Source organism: Mya arenaria, chromosome 9 (assembly GCF_026914265.1).
Source record: "Mya arenaria isolate MELC-2E11 chromosome 9, ASM2691426v1".
In the NCBI taxonomy this organism is placed as follows: Eukaryota; Metazoa; Mollusca; class Bivalvia; order Myida; family Myidae; genus Mya; species Mya arenaria.
In genome coordinates, this window is record NC_069130.1 from 35,873,741 (window position 1) to 35,890,896 (window position 17,156).

At 35.9% G+C, this 17,156-nt stretch overlaps 1 long non-coding RNA gene across 1 annotated transcript; it reads left to right on the forward strand.

The window, feature by feature from the left end:
- Nucleotides 1–12,366: 12,366 nt before the first annotated feature.
- On the forward strand, nucleotides 12,367–16,783 carry LOC128203743 (uncharacterized). Its single transcript, XR_008256035.1, has 4 exons — nucleotides 12,367–12,476; nucleotides 14,396–14,598; nucleotides 15,761–15,967; nucleotides 16,425–16,783. It is a non-coding gene; the product is annotated as an uncharacterized LOC128203743 (long non-coding RNA).
- Nucleotides 16,784–17,156: the final 373 nt, after the last annotated feature.

Here is a 17,156-nt window from a genome sequence, read left to right on the forward strand (position 1 = left end):
AATCCCCCAACAATCCAGATTTAAACGGTGTGCTCCGTCTCAGGATTTATTGCTCAAACAATCATCTTAATATCATATACATAATGCATTTAGTTTATGTAAGTTGCATTTTCTTTAAACAGAATACCAAGATAGTTATCCCCTTTGAGACAGTGTGAGAAAAATTCAATTTGTTTGATGAGTGAGTAGAAAGAAAACGTTTCTTAATTCTCGTCGTATCTAGCAGGCTGTAACCAAAATCTGATAATTTTGTTCGGCTAAATTACGGCAGGATTCCCGGCAACCAGGATCATTACCACCATTACATAAAGTATTTATGCAATCGCACAGGATCTGTTCCACCAACTTCGCCCGATCTGCAAACAAATGAATAAACGGCGTAAAGTAAAATATCGTAGTCATACAAACTAATTACATAAACAAAATTACATTCTTCCTCTAGACCAGAATATGACTGTCTCTATGGAGTGCTGTTCACAGTCGATGACGTCAATGAGTATGTACTATCACTTGTTCTATTACAGTTGGTTACGTCATGTAATGTATTTTAATAATACAGCTGTTCTATATACAATTTCTGACGCAATTCTATTTTGATTTGTACTACTAACGTTAAAAAAATCGAAGCAATTTGTGATAATATCTAAATGTCGAAACCTTTTTGGCTTCCAACTCTTCGCTTCGTTGTGCTACAATCTGACACATATGCTTAAAAAACAAGTGAGCAATGAACGGAACAGGCCGACTCTTTGATTTGTCAGAATTAGAAAAAAAATATACCTGTATCCACATTGCAAATATTGAATATTTCTTATTTTTCAAAGATACCAATCTGTTATTCTTGATATGGTCATGCCAAATAATGTGTTAAGATTGATTGGCCATATATTCATTTACTAGCTCGTTCTCCTTCACCACCAAAACACGCATAGCTCAATTTCAGAGTAGTATTCTTGGTGCTTAAGACGTGTGTCGAGCAAGTTTCGTGCAGTATTGTGAAACTTCAATGGGGTTGGACACCACCTACCTCGATAGTTTCGTCTTCTATCAGATATGAGGTATTGGTAATGACGTACAGATTAAATATCGAAAATGATTTGGATTCGACAAAAAACACTGGATACATGAAAATGATACTAACATGTCTCATCGGTCAGGCAGTTCTTTTCGTCCTCTCCATCTAAGCATTGTTTGTGTCCGTCACAAACATCGGAGCAAAGGACATGATCTTTGCATCCTGGGCCACATCTGTCTTCATCTTCCCCCGATGGACAATCTTCATATCCATCACAAATCTTGTCTAATTTGATGCAAGTCTTGTCATCGTTGCATAGTAGATTACCCTTAGGACAGATCGTAGCTGGAACATTTTATGTATACATAATGTGTTAAGTGAGCGATATAGCAGTCCTACCTGTGCAAACCTTATGGTTGATACACAGGACGGATGCGACATCAATAACTCGATAATAAGATAGGACGTACATACACGAACAAAATATGATAGGGTTAATAGAAGTGCGATTTGATTTGGGAGGTTGTATTAGAATCGAGTGGATTTTTTTCAGATTAAAATCAAAATCTGAATAAATCCACATGTCATTTCAAAAAACAATATATGCAGTTACATATCATACATTCCATAGCTGAAAAGTCCATATGTGTACAAAACAAAAACTCAGAATGCGTGAAATAGTACTCACGACATCCAATTTCATCATCTAAATTTGGGCACTGAGGAAAGCCGTCGCACCATTTCGCACAGGTTTTCCCGTCGCTGCACTGGATCATACCGCGCGACCAACAGTTTGGGTCTTCAAATAAAAGAAAATTTTACAAATCAACTTGATTCATCCAACACTCATTTCCACTTATACGAGATCGGAATCAAACGAACATCCATATTCACGCATTTGCCTAATTTACTTTTAGAATTATGGGCGTTTTCTTACCACTGTAACAATCCCTAGTTCATTAACCGCCCTTTTCATTCACCATTTTCATTTTCGGCCCTTTTATTTCACGTCTTTTTCATTTACCGCCTGTTCTATTGACTACCTCTTTCATTTCCGGCCCTTTTATGTAACACCTTTTTCAGTCGCCATTTACCGCGTTTTCATTTACCGCATTTTTACTAAAGTATTTGTTTATAAACGACCTTTCTTCATTTCCCACCATTTGTTATCTGTCACCTTTTCATTTACATACCCTTTTCATTTACCGCATTATTAATTTACAGTTTTTGTCAGTATTGCCTTTATTACTCGTTTTTTTGTCGCGCGATCAATTTCCTTTATTAGACTACGTACGGATGAAACAAATATTTTGACAAAAAATATATGAAACCTATCTTTTTTGTTGTGTCTTCCAACCGGAGTAACTAAAGCAAGAACATCCTAATAATACGGCACTGAACAATTGAGAAAAGTAGACATGATTTAGGATAACACATTCCGTTAAACAGTCGACTTCGTAAACAATAATAATTAAGAACCAACGGAAATGTAGTGCAAAATTAAATAAATTGTGAGGGTCACTGCTACTGATGATTAGTGAATAAAGTTGTCTCTTAAATTTAGCTAAAACTGAGTTAAGTTTATTTAAACGATCACTCTGTGGAGGAGTAGAATTAATGTATCTCGTACAAATGACAATTGCGTCCACTTATTCACATGAGACGTAAAGTACACGTACACTTTTAGTTAATAAACGCGTAAAAACATACATGCACAGCCGTTTTCGTCGGCGCCGTTTGAACAGTCAGGGACGCCGTTACAAACGGCACTGGCAGGTACGCACTCCGGATGGCCCATGAAATGACCGCTTCCACACTGGAATTGTTGATCACAATTCGACGCGAAAGGATGCACAATACCTGTTATACCAATGATAATTTATCTGTTTTACAGAGCTCATACAATAAGTATGGGGTTTCATTGAATTAAGTTAAAACCAATGAACACCATTTTAGTGATTATAAATATCACAGCTCTTCTGTTTTTCTCTACGTGTGTTTCACCAGCACTTAATAAAATTGTTAAAAATACTTAAGGAGGAAAGCTGTGATATAAATCCATTAATGAAAACATTAGACAGAATATGAATATTTATTAATACCATGGGGTTTACTGTGTTGTCGAAATTCTGGTTTTCCTTCTAGGGAATAGACAAAAACCAGAAGAAAACACAAAGCGAGAACGTTCCTCATCTGAAAGAACATGCACCGAAAATAAGATCAACAGCAATTTCAAAATATATGGAATACGTCTACTGTATTATTTATATGTATTGAGAATAGTTCATTCAGTGTCTAATTATATAATGACAAATAAACTGCTATTACTAAATTAAAGGATAAACGCACTATTCAAAGACACATTTGACTTTTTGAATGGATGAGGTATCGCTCATGCACCACTTCCATATTAATGTATGATCAATTATATCGAACATTGGTATCCGCGGCCAATCAAATCCCACCTGGGCGCACGGGCCCCACATTTGTATTCTAAGTATCATATCCATCTGTTATTACCGTTTGAACTGTAGTCGTCTTAGTCCAACTTAACTGTTCGATAATATTAAGCAAAGTGGACGTTTTGTCGATAAATAACTGATTTCATTCAATAGTAAATATACATTGCTACATCAATCTCTGATTTAATACCTTTAGCTAATATTTTTATGAACCTCTTCCTTAATAATCGATAAACGATACATATTATTTAAGTGAAGTATCCGAAGCGCTAAGAAAAATAGCTTCACCTAGTCATCAGATTATTTAAAAAGACAAAATTATTGATGTCATGGAGGATTCCATGAGCAAGCTGGAAGGACAAGATAACAAAACCCTTAAGGTTGCTAGACATGCCTTAAAAAATCCACCAAGAAGGGTGGCTTGAGTCTGATTTATACAATTTGCCCAATGAAGACATTCTGCAAAAGCAGGTGGCTAAGGCGGAATTGTGCAGATCTTACACAGGAACTCAATCAGCTTGAATTGTGAATGCCGATCGAGTATCGGGCATCCGACCGCCGGCTTCTTCAGTATCGAAGGACTGTGTGGAATTGAACTATCCAATTGGTAAACCTTTCATAAAATAAACGGGACATAATGATTCAACAAAATATATAAGCCAGTGAAATCCGCAAAGTGAAGGTATTTTTGATCGTTGTCCTCGGTTATCGTCACAGGTATGTCTAACAGTTCATAGTTCAGCATATTCAGACATTTAGATGAAGCTTGTAATCATCTGAAAAGAAAAAGAAAACAGGTTGTTTCTGGCTAAATTTCTTTGGCTGTTAATATGTCGATATTTGCTCAAAATACTCATATCAGCTGGTGAGGGATTAACTATCGATTGATGTACGTATTTGAATTCACTCTTTACCTTTCGAGGAAAGTGTTATGAATTAGCATAATTAAGGCATTTGCTTGAGGTTGAACATTGAGGTTGAACATTGAATTGTTTCTTTGGATGTCATGGACAGTTTAAATCTTTGTTGTTAAAGAACGGTGGATTGTCGCGGTTCTTGTTAGGCTGTTTGGATTCTCTATTGATTTTTTTTCAAGAAAGTGATGTCAACAAGGTTTTTTTCGTGGTGAAAATGTAACTGTCAAACACATATATGCGGTGTATTTCCTGATGGTGACATTCTGTGAATGCATCAGAGATATCTATTGAGTGTGATCACCATTCGGAATTACTTATTTTAATATTTTTATGAAAAACAAAAACGTGTATTTCTACTAGCTTTTTTGTTCCTACAAAGTGTCATGTAAGCTTTCGGTTTCCCCCATTGTGAGACCGTCAAACCCTCTTATAGAAACACTGGGACGTTGTGTTTCTCTTTCGTTATTGTGTATCAGGCCTTAGCCTTCTGTCATAAAAAAGGGACTGGCTCATCTTTTTGTACAACCTTTTTGTATGAGAAAATAAAGTTCTGCAAATCATTAGGAGTGTTAAAACTTAAAGGTACTGGCGGCTGGAATTTTCAACAAAAATGTTGATATATGCTCATATATTGTCTTTAAATTCCACGGTATTAAACATCATTAGAAACGCGATATTACGAATGGCTTGCAGGTGAAGTTAGCCTTATGTTTGCGTTTAAGTCCTTGTGGGCGTGAGGTTTTGTTGTCCGTTTTTCAAGTATTTGCTTGACTGTACCGGCGTCGGTGCGCACACCACTAAAACCAGAATAATTGTTGTATACGTCGAATGTATTTTTCTCTGCAATTTCGGTATCAAAGAGTTAAAGTTAGTTATAATATAAACGTTTTCATGTGCATTACCGGGAAAGAATAGTTGCTGCCAAAACTTGAGCGAGTCAATTTAAACTGGTTCTTCGTTAATCATTTGGCTACTGGATTTGCCCCTCTAGTTCCTGTTGTATGATTATTATTGCGACAGATCGGTAAATTAAAACAATTTTATTTATTGTGGTGAATCTTATTTGGGAGTAAGAGTGCATCTTTAAGTAACTATGGTGAAATATATAGATATAGATATGAAAGAACTTAGTTACAATCTACATAACAGTAGCTAGAGCTAGCTTTTGTATAAGTGGCGTGCACCGATGGACCTCCAATGTCCTCCTCGTCAGAAAGAAGAACGGGAAGCTCCGGCTTTGTGTGGATAACCGGATGCTGAACTACAAGATGGCATGGATGCCTATGCCCTGCCGTGCATTGAGGATATTTTTGATAGTTTGTATGGTGCCCGCCACTTTTCAACTTAAGACTTAAGGCTATCATGAAGTGGAAGCAGAAGATGAACACAAGCAGCGTACAGCATTCTCTATGGGAACTCTGGGTTTCTTTGGGTATAAACGCATGCCATGTTTAAGACCAACACGTTCCTTTGACACCTTGTTGGTTGGGACGGAGTCTATACGGATCCTGATGAGATGGAGTCCGGAATTAGTCAGTCCTTATGAACGCAGGTGAGCTGAGACTTTTCTCGCATTTGCGAGATATTATCGCCGCTTTATACGGGTGTTTAGCAAGTTGACGAGACCTCTCTCAGAATTGTTGCCACTAACGTCGACGAAGAGAGGGTCGAAGAAGAATGTACCGATCTGAAAATGGACTGAACAGGAGCTGGCGTCATTCAACCAGGTCAAGGACATTCTCTCATCCCCACCCATCCTTGCATATCCAGACTTCTCATACCGGCTTGAAATGCCTACAGATGCATCAATGAAGGCACTAGGGGCTGTTCTCTACCAAAACAGAATGGTGTGATGACAATCATTTCTTATCCGAGTAGGGCATTGACGAAGGCCGAGGAAAACTATAGTGCGTTTCATCTCGAATATTTCGCCTTGAAGTGTGCCATCATGGAAAAGAGCGCCGACTATCTCACCATTAACCACTTCAATGTCTTTAATGACAACAATCCGCTCACACATATTCTGACGAGTGCGAAGCTGGATACTATAGGTCAGAGAAAGGCGTCTGTACTTGGCGAATTCCGCTTCGACATCACACAGGTCTGGCTTAAACATCGGATGCTAACGAGACGAGCCGTTTCCTGTATGAGAAGATTGCAACTGAAGGAGGCGATCAAGTGAAGTTATATGACAATATCATCAAGGCTATTTGTTCTGCTGTAGTTCCTAAACAGTTTTTAAATGTTACCGTGTAAAACATTGATCTGGTTTAGGCGTTTGAAGAACAAGGACAGGTACAGAAGGAAATTATAAAAATAAGAAGAATGCAAAGGCATGATCCTGTTGTAGACCGATGAAGGCGGGCTGTAATATATTAGCAACTTTGGGAATGATGATCTCATCATGAAAATATACTTTAGTAAACTAACCATTTAGAGGGGGAACTGGTTAGAAAGGTACATACTAAGAATGAAAATATTGATTAGTAAGATGTTCCCGAAGGATACAGGGAGAAGGTTCTTAAAGGACTACACGAACATGTTGGTCATCCAGGAGCGGAAAGGACTAGCAGGCTACTTAAGGAGCCCTGTTACTGGTCTGGAATGTCTGTTGACATAGAAGAATGGGTAAAGCGATGCGACCAATGTCTAAAAAGAAAGGATAAGAACATTGAAAGAGCACCTTTAGTGAGCGTCATCACCATCTATCCGCTTGAGCTAGAGTGCTCCGATTACCTGACATTGGTAACTGCAAAGGGAATAAGTAATGTATTGGTTGATATGGACCACTATACGAAGTTCGCCTTAGCCATATTAGCACTGAACCAGACAGCGAAGACCACTGCAGAAGTGTTCTATAATGAGTTTGGTATGGTACATGATAGGCTACACTCCGATGAAGGCGCGAACTTTGAGAGTGAGTTGATACGCGAGTTATGGAGGATTGTGGGAATGTCTAAGACCCTCACCACTCTGTATCATCCACTATGAAGCTCTGGTCAGGGCATGTTCAGTCGCACACTATTGAGTATGTTATGGACATCGCCAAACGACCAGAAGCATGACTGGAAGAGATATATTCAACCAATGGTGTCTGTATACAATTGCAGGCAGCATGGGGTTACACATTTAGCGCCCTACGAGCCTATGTTTGGTTGCAAACCGCGTCTTTCTTTTGATGCAAACTTTGAAGTTACACGCCAAGAACCTATCACCAATAGAAAAACTGAACAGTTTATTGAAGATCTTAGAGACAGGATAGTGAAAAGTAATGAAATAGTGAATAGACATGTTGAAAAATCAAAGTCTAAACAGAGAAAAAAGTACAACAAGAAGGCAAAGACAGTTTTTATTTCAGAAGAAGTTCATGTATTAGTATGCAGATGTAAGTTTGAAGGAAACACATAATCCAGGGCACATACGATGATAATGAATACAGAGTTGTGAAACAAGGAAACCCTGAACTACTTGAGTACAAAGTTCGCCCCAGCGCAGGAGAGAAAAAACTTCATCGAAAAGACTCAGATTCTGAAAGTGAAGACGGGGATAGTATTGTAAATACTTCTACCACGATGGGAACGCCCGTACACCGGATTAAGTCTAGACAAAATTCAAGGAGGAGATATAGAAGAGTATGGAAGAAATATCATGCGAATTAACTTCGAAATGAAGAAGTTCCTGATACTTGATATAGCCATGAAACGAGAAGTCAACAGTTTAATAGTGTCGAGAAAGAAAATATACGTCAGCCGTTTAAAGTTGAACCAATGGAAGATATTGGCAATCAGAATGACACTTCACGTAATGGGGATGGTACTGAACAGGACAAAGATATAGAGATTGCTGAAGAACAGCAACATTTATCAGGTATACAAAGGCGAAAAAGAAGAGATGAAACTGTCTTACCTGTAGCTAAACCTAATGACGAAGTCGATGAACATGACATGGGATAACAGGTAGAATTGTGCCATGCAGTTAATGAGAAATTGGGGAGATAGAATGACGTGTTTCACCTAAACCTCCTCATAGAAGGTCTGCAAGAGAAATACTTTGTGGTGAATGCTGCTCAGGCCTTGGCTTGTCCTATTGATAACTGAATTTTGGCAATTGATGCTTTGATGAAAAATAGATAACCGAACTCTATGGATAGTGAGGAAGTTCATCGACTAATTTCGTCAATATTTCAGTGAGGTAACTGATATGACATATTTCAAATATGTATGTTTGTCATATGATGCTAATGATTTGGGTTTTGTTAGTGTTCTAGTTTGGTGGACTTTATAAGTGCATGTGTTGATGCGGGTTAGCATATTTTGTAGTAGGGGAGAGGCATTACCAAGTTATTTTTCGATAAAGTATTTCTATTTTTGACTATTTAGGTCAGTTTTTAATGGAAGTACATGTAGTGTATTTTGCCATGGATGCCAGTTATTGAATATATGATTTATTGTAAATAATGAATGTTTTATATGTTTAAAACTGAGTTGTGTTAGAATTGATATGTATTGTTATAGTATGCTATTTGGTTTGTTAATTACAGGTTGCAGTCTTTCTGTATACACAGACCTGCTACGGTATAAGCTATAACAGACAAAACAGAATGTAAAGTGAAATGAGAGTTGTGTTTATTACATATCGTTGCACGAACATGTACACACATGTACATAAATACAATTAAAAAGATCTTGCACCCTTTTTTATAATCTACATATAGTAGCTAGCGCTAGCTTCGGTATAAAAGGAGGAAATGACAATTGAAGGCTGCTGCTCTATGACAAGTATGTAGGCACTGATTTGATCTCTGATTATGACAAGAAAGTTTCTGGTTTGCACATACAGTTCTATACATTTGTGCAACAATATCATTATACGAACTATTTTCGTTCTATTTTCATATAAAATATACCCACGCTGCATCGAAACCTAATTATGTCGAGCACTCGAGCAATATCCTCGGTCCCAAGTACACAAATCGTGCACAAAACCTTATGGCTCCCTCGAGGACATAATTTCACACTTTTTCCCGAACGCGTGTTCCAAAATAAACAAACAATTGCTAGGTGTTAAAATTTTCGCAAGTTGTAAAAAATGCAATGACAGTTGAAAGGCAATTTGATAAGGTGTGAAAAACCGTTTTTTACTGTTAACGCATGACCAATATTAGTTGATATGAGCATTTGAGATGATAATTATGAGTAGTTAACGAAGAGAAGTTAACGCTTTAGATGTGGTCAGAAGGTTGTTTGAATTCGCTGCCGATGCTGACAGTGATCTTCAGACGCTCTGCACGCTGCCACGTCACATTACGATTGAACAGTTTCGCGAAACCGACAAGATGCGCCAATCAACAATCCTTCATTTTGCGAAACTTAAATCTGACTAATACCACAATATGTACTGTCATTCAAATGTTGCTTGTTACGAAAATGTGCTTTTTTGTTAAAATAAACATTTTCTTTTCATTCAATTATTGTTTTTTTTCTTTTGCGTTTTACATTTAGATTACGTCAACTTTTGAACATATTAGCGATTTCCACAACGAAACACATACTCGGTGTCTTAGTAAACAGTCTGTTTGACGACTTCAAACTTAAAATACACTGAAAGATATCTCATATCAAACTGAAAAATTGAAAATCGGGTCGTTCGAAACATCGGTTCCCTCGAGGTTTTGGCTCGGTCCCTGGCGACCTCGAGCGATCGCAGTTTTACTGTATATAAATATATGTTTCAGCAAAATCATGCTGCCATTATAATAGTTAGTTGTTCAAATTAACTATATATAATGGTTAGGAAAGTTATAACGTGATTATAAGTTCATAACATCATACCAAACATAGTATGGTGGGAAAACAATTCATCAGTTTAATATTCTCAATAAATATCGATAGATTTACCTTTAGAATGAAATTATACATGTGTTTTTAATTTATATAAATACAATTTATAAACATTTCAAACATATTAGTCACTTTAAAAAGATCGTAAGTAAGGAAATGATCGTGTAAATGGAAAGGGAGCGGGAGAGGGAGAAAGGTGGGGAGACAGAGGGGACACAGAGGGGGAGTGAGAGAGCGTGGAAAGCAAGGAGAAGACAGGAGAGAGACAAAGAACGGTAGACAATGAGTGAGATGGGGGAGTGAGAGAATGAGATGGAGAGAAAGTGAGTCGGAGAGAGTGAGAGAGAGAAAGAGGGAGGGGGGGGGGAGCGAAAACGAGATTGAAAGAGATAGATGGTTTGTTTGCGGGGTTGAGGTGGTGAGAGTGAAAACGAGAGAGAGAGAGAGGGATTGCTTACATTCTATAAAGTAGATGTGAAACGCCGGATTGGTCCTAAATCATTATCTAGAGTGTTGCATGGTAACGCTCAGCAATGGTGTACTTCTTTTATATTTGAGTCTTCATTTATAAAATCATTTAGATTTTAATTTATGTCATCTAACACAAACTATTAATTCAGTGTGTGATCAAAGGAATGTAATGTGATAAATGGCGCCTCAAATATAATATCGATGTTTAATGTAATTGATTACTAGGACAGAGAGACTCCTACCTTCCCATTATAGATATGAAAAACCTCCTTAAGCAAATGTCATCGACATTAAAACACATTAAAACGTAAGTCCTTCGTCGTTAATTAGTACACGATTTTCAAATAAGGGAGTGATTTGTCACAGATATTCTAGGAAACTAAAGCATATATATATATATATATATATATATATACACACATATATATATATATGTGTATATATATATATATACACATACACATACACATACATACACATACACATATATACATATACATATATACATACATATATATACACACACATACATACACATACACACACATATACATATATCTCTATATATATATATATAAACAAAGCAAAGAGGTGAAAAAAGTAAAGAAAATATAAACACTATGTTCTTGTACAAAGTATATAAGTTTTAACTGTTTTTAAAACGTATGTGGTCTAGATAAACAATTTTACAACTGACCAATTTATAAGTTCTGTTTCATTAATATTTGATTTTTCATAAATATTCCAAGCAAATTTTAAACTACTCTTTAAACCAATAAAGGATGGTCTTATTTTTCTCCTTTTAGCGGCGTGAAGTTAGCGGCCAAGCGGCCTAGCAGCGTGAAGTTAGCGGCATGGCGGTCTAGCAGCGTGAAGATAGCGGCATGGCGGCCTAGCGGCGTGAAGTTAGCGGCATGGCGGCCTATTTTTAGACTGTCGGCTGCAAGCCGACAGTCTTTAGAGAGCGGTATTTCAGAAACGCGACTAGTCGCCTGACACGACATATTGAACATGAATATATTAATACACACCACCTGCTTAGCTACGGAACTACTTACGTTAATGTGGGGCGTCAAGTACCTGCTTATGTGTATTTAACGCGTTATTGCCTTTTTTATGACAAACATTGCGTGTTACTCTTAAAAGTATAGTTGTACCGTTGCAATTTGGTGAGTTTTATTGAACAAAATAATGAAAAATAATGAAAGTATAGCATTTACATACGAAGTCATTTTACCCTACATCCAATAGTAAGCTACACCACATGTTTGCACCCCGTGTGACGTCACACATATTCTGGCATTCAAGACTGACCCGGCAAACCCCGGCAAAGAACTTATTTTATGAATGAAAGCTATTAAGAAATAAATCATACGCGGTTAAAGAGTTCATGTCATGTAATATTTTGTGAAATAGCTTTTATGTTTCAAATGATTTTTTCAGCAGCAATCGAACTATTGTATTTGTTTGAGTAAATTATTTGGATTATACCTATCACAGTGTGTCAACGTTATGCCTATTGTTATTTTGAACTATACTGTAGGGTGTAGTTTTTAAAGTCATACACAATATGGCGGCGATTATGCGGAAATGAAATTGAATGTTACTTCGAACACGTTCTTATACAAAATAACCTACCTGTATTTAGTGCTATTGCTTTAACATCAATCGAAGCAAAAATGGCATCAATGTATGCGTCTAAAAATGTTGAATTTAGATGGAGACAATCCAGAAATGAGCTGCCAGGAAGTGATCGATTTCGGACACGAAGGTACATTAGATGATTAGTCATTTTAAAATGCCGTCCAGGCTTTTTTTTAATGATGGTTAGTCCAGGCTAACCATCATTAAAAAAAAAGCCTGGACGGCATTTTAGAATGACTAGAAGGTACATGTACATTAGTCTGAAATAATAGACGTGTTATACGGGATTCTTCCAATCCCTAACGTCTAAACGGTTTTGTGCAAAAAGCGGGGGTGTTTGAAAAATATTGAAATTGTATTAAGTGAAATATTTTATGGTTGAAATGGATAATAAAGTAAAGATTTATATTCATATTTTACCATGGAAGTGCAAAGCTATTTTGCAAAAAACAAGCATTTAATGCATTAAAACACATTATTCACCTTTTCATTAAAAGGAAAGTTGACTGACACAGACAACAATTATGCCAAGTTGAACAACTTGACCCAATCGTAATAATTCGGCCACCTCCGACAAGCTTCGAGATAATACAATCGTAACAACTCAGCCTTGGCCGAACAATCTGAACACCTCAGCCAGTATCCAACAGGGATTGACTATCTCGAAGCTTACCAAAGATGGCGAGTTGTTACAATTGATGGCCGAAATGTTCCGATTGTTGTAAAATTGTGAACTGCAGCCTTGCAGGTGCCCTTCATGTATATATTGTTATGTTTTGACAGAATGAAATGAAGAAAAAAGCATCAAACTCATAATTATTTGCTTGATATTACTTTTTGGTTACGGAATTTTTATAAAATAACATTATCTGGTAATATTTCTTGTTTTTATGATATGTTATAGATGCAATATGCTTTAACCCGGAATAACTACCCACTTTTCGTACAAAACAATTTGTACGTGAAGGATTTGCTGTATCAAAAATCATAAAAAAATCTGTCAACGTACAATTATTTGGACTAGAAGGTACATCTAGCTGATCTACATCTCTTAGTCTAAATATTTGTACTTTGACGGACTCTTTTTGCGATTAAAAAATTGTATATATATAATATATATATGGCAAATCCTTCACTACAACATCTTCATGTTACTTTCAATTCAGAGTTGATTATTCACTAAAATTATTTTGCATTTTTAATTGTTGTTTAACCTGAAATGTCTCAACCATCAAAAAGAACATATATGCTTCAATAGTCTAAAAAAATAGACGTTTTATATGGGATTCTTCCAATCCCTTACGTCTAGTCGGGTTTGTGCAAAACAGGGTGGGGGTTGAAAGATATTGAAATCGTAGTTAGATAAGTATTATATGTTTGAAATAGATATTAAAGGTTTATATTCGTATTTTAGTTATTACCATGTAAGTGCAAAGATTTTGTTCACAAAACAAGCATTTAATGCATTTAAATACAACCATTTTACATCTACCGGGTATGTAAATCTAGGCACTGCAGCCTTGCAGGTGATCTTCATGTATAACAGTTTATATCATTATGTTTTGACAGTATGAAATGAAGAAAAACACTCATCAAACTCATAATAATTCGTCAGCTTTTATTTTTTGTGTACATAACTCATATTTTAGATATATATAATTATCTGACCCGGAATCCCAATCGGAATAGCTACCCACTTTTGGTACAAAAAAATTGTATGTGAAGGATATGACATTTCAAAATTTGTAAAAAGATCAGTTAAGTTACTATTATTTGGACTAGTGCTTCAAGTGTTTGATTTATTGTCTCTATAATGTATAATGCACCTGTCAATTGTAGAGCCAAGCTGGGAGCTGCCTAAAAATCAGTTACCCAGTTAGCTCAGTTTGACAGATCTCCATGCAAGTGTTCACATGGTCGTGGATTCAAGCACCATACCAGTAGCATCTTTTTTCAAAGGTTTACTTTAGAACCCATCATCCAGGAGTAAACAATTATGATTTTTTTATTAAATATTACAGGCCATGTTCTTTTGTAAACTTTCAGATTGAGAAGTGCCTGGATACAAGGCTAGTATTGTTAACATCATCTGATACAATCAACTGGAACAAAGCTGAAATGGCTGCCTGACCTGACTTAAAAATTGGATGGCAGTACATCAGACTAGAAGATTACAAGTATTGAGGTGGACAAAATGAAACCTGAGCCTACCAAAGCTGACAGATTGCACAAGAAACACATAAATGCAGGTATTTACTGAGATATTGTAATTATTTTTTGAAACTTCTCATTCATTTAAAAAGTTCAGTTGAAACAGAGTTGGCAAAAAAAATGAACAAAGGTATATACATTTTGAATTCTAATTCAAATGAGAGCTTTACTGGCCAGCACAGAATGGTAAAATGCTAGTCTACCAATATAAATGTGCCTGGTTTGAATCAGTAAAGCTGATGAATGTACTGGTTGTGTAGCCAGGATGTGAGTAGGTCTGATAATGCATATCATATGTTTAAGCTGCACTCTCACAGATTGTCTGTTTTACCAACTGTTTTTTTTATTTCTTGGTCTTGTAATGAATTATTTTATGCGAATTTCTAAACACTGGACATAACAGACAACTGGAAAAAGGGGATCGCTGCTTTCTTATATTAATTCAGTCAAAAAAGACAACTGAAAATATTGGAACGCTGTTTTCTTATTTTAATACGGTCAAAAGATGATGTTCTGTGCCAAAAATCTCATTATTAGTAAAGCGTTAGTAATGCTTTTAACCATAAAACCAATAGTTACAAATGTAAATATAAAAAACATGATCTTATCTTTTGTCAGCAGTCTTATTTCATCAGTTTTCATACTGCTTTTCATTAGCTTATTCCAAGCCAAAAAGTAAAAGAAGTTGTCAAAACCTTTAATCTGTGACTGAGAGTGCAGCTTTCTTACAGATTGAATGTTTTGACTACTTTATTTATTTTTTGTCTTGGAACGGGCCAATTTATGTGAAAATGCATGTTAACCATTCATATAAGATTGCTGACAATAAATTTGTCAGAAAATGTTTATATTTAAGTTCAAAATGTTTTATGCATTTTTCTTAAATCGTTAGTAACGCTTTAAGCCATAAAACCTTTGTTTTCGACCTGAAATATGGAAGTCTGCAATCTAATATTTTGTCAGAAGTCTTATATCACTGGTTTGCAGATATTTTAGCAAAAAAAATAGGTCATTCCAAGACAAAAAATACAAAAGTTGTAAAAACAGTAAATCTGTGAGAGTGCAGCTTTAAATGACTAAATGTTTTGATTTGGCTCAATTTTCACCTAAAATCTTATAGTTTTGTTGCACCTAAATGGTATGTTTTTAACAACATTACACATGCATATGTATAAATTTGTTCTTAAATTTGTAATTTAGATTGGAAGATTCATTCTCTGGAAAGTAGAAAAGGGCATGTTACATTCTGTTATCACTGCCATGACAGAAACCATATTGAGGAGCTGGTCCACCTGTAGGAAGAATTGCGCTATTGGTTGGAGCAGCACTATTACCCAGCCATACACCAGCACTTTGTTTGTCATAGGGAGCATTTCTGAGCAGTTATGGAGACCACTAACTATGCAGGTATGTCATAATCAAAATCTTGGTTTATATAAAAAAAATTATAATTTAGCATCTGTTGAGAAGAAATTTATTTCTAGATTGAAGGCACACACTATAGATTGATGCCCAAAAATATATTTCTTATTTTAATGCATTATCATGTCTAACTCATTTGACTTAAATGATCAAAGCAAAAGAAATGCAAATGATTAATCTGCAGATATACAAATGTAAGCTTTTTTAACTGGGGAAATTGTTGCCACTTGTCTATTAATTAAAGAACACATTTATAATTAATAATGTTTAATCTGTACACAAATCATATGCCTTCTTTGTTTTAACCATCAATGTCAAAGAGTCCAGCATGATATTATAAATGCATTAAATTGAAAAAATTCATTAATTTATATGAACCCTAAAAAAAAAATTGAATATTGATGCAGAGTTCAGTTAGAATATAATATAACTTTTTTTGCAGTTGTTGCAGTGAAACTTGCACCAGTGTGTTTTCTGTGGAGATAAAGAGATAGTGTCCAGCAATGAAGACCCAACTCAAGATCTGACCTTGTAAGGCCAATATGAAATAACTGTGTGGGAAAATGGGAAAAACCTGCAGTCAGAAATGCACGGAAATCATCAAAAGAACAGTGTTAAATTAATCTTGAATTACTTGACATTTATTTTGTTTGACATATTTATTCATGGTGCAGTGAAAACATTCTCTTTTTCTCATGGTTATTTAAATTTAGAATTGATAGGAGGGAACATCACTATGTAGTTTCATGTTCATAGTCAGATCAAAACCCATGTACATGTATAAATGAGCATTCGAAAATATCAAAATGGTACTTGTTGTATGTAGTGTAAGTTAATTAACGTAATAAACAAAAATGTTTAATCAATTTCAATTTATTATGCCCCTTTCAAAGAAGAGGAGTATATTGCTTTGCACATGTTGGCCGCTACGTCCGTCTGTCTGACAGTACCCAAAGCTTTTCCGGGTGATAACTCTACAATTCCTAGACCTATTGTCAAACTTGACATGAAAGTTTGGTTTAACCAGTAGATGACCCCTTTTGATTTTAGGGGTAATATGGTCAAAGGTCACAGTGACCTTGGAACAGGAAGGTGTCAAACCATACATCTGACTGATAAGTTGACAATGCCTGCACCTATGGCCCTCAAACTCAACATGGAGGCTAAGTCTGAC